We start from the raw sequence: 2,959 nt of genomic DNA, 5'->3' as shown, positions 1-2,959 counted from the left end.
CTTTGTTGTTCGGACTTGCCCGGACGCCGGCCCCCCCTCCTTTTTTGTTTTCATCTTTTCGCCCCCCCCCCCCCCCCCCCCCCCCATCCCTCCCGGCCTCTTAGTCGCCGCGGTGTCTGCACAGGGCCTTCGCCACCCACCCGGACGACATGTCCACGAAAGTCCCTCTTAGCAGGAGCTTTTCTGTCTTTTCCGTGGTTATTTCTGAATCCTTAATTCTTGCCCGCGTCCAAGGAAGTCCGAACGGAAAAACAAAAGGAAAAGGCCCTTTTCAGCCAAAGTTCACCCATTCGCTAAGGAAAAGGCAAGGCCGCAGGGCGGGGAGAGCCCATGTCCAACTGCTGGGAACTGGGAAAGGGTGCGGGGACTCGCGCCTCCGGGGTGCAGTCCCCAGAGGGTGTCCGCGCCTTCCAAGGAGCTGGCTTTCTTCCAGCAAACCAAGGAGAGGCTTTCCTGGGTAACACTGATTCCCAGAGGCCAATTTCTTGCTCGAGCAGGACTCTGGAATATTTTCTCTTTTGATCTTTGAGTTTGGGTAAAGTGCTGGAATTCACAGAGAAGGAAATGATTATGAAAAGAGTTTGTGTTGTAGGTGCAGCAAACTGCCCTTCTGTGAACCTGAGTTTCTTCCGAAAAGTGGAAGTGGGTCAGAGGGCAACCCCGGGGCCTCATGCGCTTGGTAAGCACTTAAGAGCAGTAACAGCTCCCGAGCTCTGTGCACAGCTTCTGCACCTGCCGCCGTTTTGTTGTACCGCTCAAGCCTTAAAACAGCCTAGTTAGGTGGGTACCGTGATCGAAGACGTTTTACAGGTGAACAAACAAGGTTGAGCTGCAGAGAGGTTTCATGGGCTGCCCAGTGTCAAAGTTGGGGTTCACATCTAGAATCCCAAGAGAAAGCCTCTACCCAGAACATTCTGTGCTACTACAGAATGCAACTCAGGGTTGGAACTCAGGGGTCACTGCTGATTTAGGGTGCTGTAGAGCCAGTCCCTGGCCAACTCACTTTCAGCTGCGGACCTGCTTGTCTGGCCCGGAGCGGGGCTGCAGATCTGTGCACAGGTGGTGGCTAAAGGCTCAGCTGTATGTTGGGAGGAGTGTTACAAATGGTCACTTTGGCGAGGCAATAGAAACAAGAGATAAAACTCCTTTTGCATCACACAGGCCCCAAATGCAGCAGCTCTTGTTCTTTCGGTAGGCTGCCTAATGAGGAGCTAATGCTTGGAAGACTTGAACATCAAAAAGATCATGCAGAAATATCCTTCAGGGAAAATTGTCAGCCTCCCAAGCCTTTGTGGGCACGAGATCTAATTAAGATCTTCCTTCTCTGTGGTCACGTGGAGGTGAGGGACTGGCCTTCAAATGTACATGCATGTGGGACTTGTAGATAGCACGATTCCTGCTCTCCAGATTCTGTCTGGGGATGTAAGTTGGGGGGAGAAGAGTGAAATCTCCCCACAGCTGCTTTTCTTTATCACATTTTTTGAGATCATAAAAGTAACATTTGCTCACTGCAAAAATGCTGAGTACTGTAAAACTTCTCCCAGACCCTATTCCACTCTCTCCAAGAGCACTGTTAACACGTAGGTATGTGATCTTGTATTTTCTGTGTGTGTGTGTGTGTGTGTGCGTGCGTGCGCATGCACCAGATTTTTTTTTTTACATAAATGAGATGCTAGCACTTACTGTACTGAAGCACTGTCTCATTGAACAGTGTACCTGACTTATCTTTCTCAATTAGTACATTTATATCTTGTTTATTCTTCCCAAAGGTTGCAAAGCATCCCACCATGCTGGAACTGGCTATTCTTAAAGTTCCTTGGGCTGTTTTCAGTGTTAAGTTGTTGCCAACCTGTTGGCAAGCATGCCAAAGCCTTATCTGAAAAATCTGTCTCTAGGAGCCAGGGGCTCTAAGTACAAAGTAGATCATATTCCTGGACATTTCTCCGAGGTGTTGCTGGATCCTTTAAGTTCATTCAACTATTCTGGAGTTGAGTTTCCCAAAAAGGAGTTCTTCCGACAGGCGGTTTTCTTGCCAAGGGCATCTGCGGGGAGGGGAGGTGTTTGGGCTTTTGGGGGAAATGTCGTATTTCAGGCTTGTTGGGTCTCATCTGGATGGGTAAGAGGGGTCAGGCAACAGGTCTTCTCCTTGTCACCTATTTTTCTCAATCTGAAAGAAGTTGAGGGGGGTGGTTTGGTCCACCTTCCTGGGGTCCTCTTGCCTCTACTTGTCTTGGGTGAGGCTGCAGGGTGGGGTAGATTTACTGGTTGGGTTAGGACGATTTCAGGACACATTCTCCTTCCTCAACTCATAAGCAGGGACCTGTAGGGGAAACTGATTGATGGCCAGGTTTCTTGAAGACCAACATTTCTTATCCTTGGCAGTTTCGGGGACACATCTCTGTCAATAAACTGATTTTCATTTTTCATTCTTCTTTTCTTTCCTGACTTGGAGAGTAATTAAGATCTCAGAAGACAACTTAAAGGAAAACCCAAGGGACTGTGGCTTCAGCAAAGTTACCTCTCTGGATGGAGTGTGACTAATACTTCTATCTTCAACATCACCAATTCGTGTTGGTTGATAATAAAATGCCCCGAGTTAAGCTCTGTGGATTTTATTTATTTATTTATTTTTAAAATTTTTTGTTTAACGTTTATTTATTTTTCAGACAGAGAGAGACAGAGCATGAACGGGGGAGGGTCAGAGAGAGAGGGAGACACAGAATCTGAAACAGGCTCCAGGCTCTGAGCTGAGCCCGACGCGGGGCTCAAACTCATGGACCGCGAGATCATGACCTTAGCCGAAGTTGGACGCTTAACCGACTGAGCCACCCAGGCACCCCAAGCTCTGTGGATTTTTTTTTTTTATTTTTTTTTTTTTTTCAACGTTTATTTATTTTTGGGACAGAGAGAGACAGAGCATGAACGGGGGAGGGGCAGAGAGAGAGGGGACACAGAATCG

General features: G+C 48.1%; 1 protein-coding gene across 1 annotated transcript in view; it reads left to right on the top strand.

Annotated features, from left to right (window-relative positions):
• Positions 1–2,959, top strand: part of ALDH2 (aldehyde dehydrogenase 2 family member) — a 28,391-nt gene that overhangs the window by 584 nt on the left and 24,848 nt on the right. The gene's annotated exons all lie outside the window — the stretch shown is intronic.

The sequence above is a fragment of the Herpailurus yagouaroundi genome, unplaced genomic scaffold (genome assembly GCF_014898765.1).
Source record: "Herpailurus yagouaroundi ecotype Mexico unplaced genomic scaffold, PumYag 191, whole genome shotgun sequence".
Taxonomy (NCBI): domain Eukaryota; kingdom Metazoa; phylum Chordata; class Mammalia; order Carnivora; family Felidae; genus Herpailurus; species Herpailurus yagouaroundi.
This window is presented reverse-complemented; position numbering and strand designations above follow the sequence as displayed.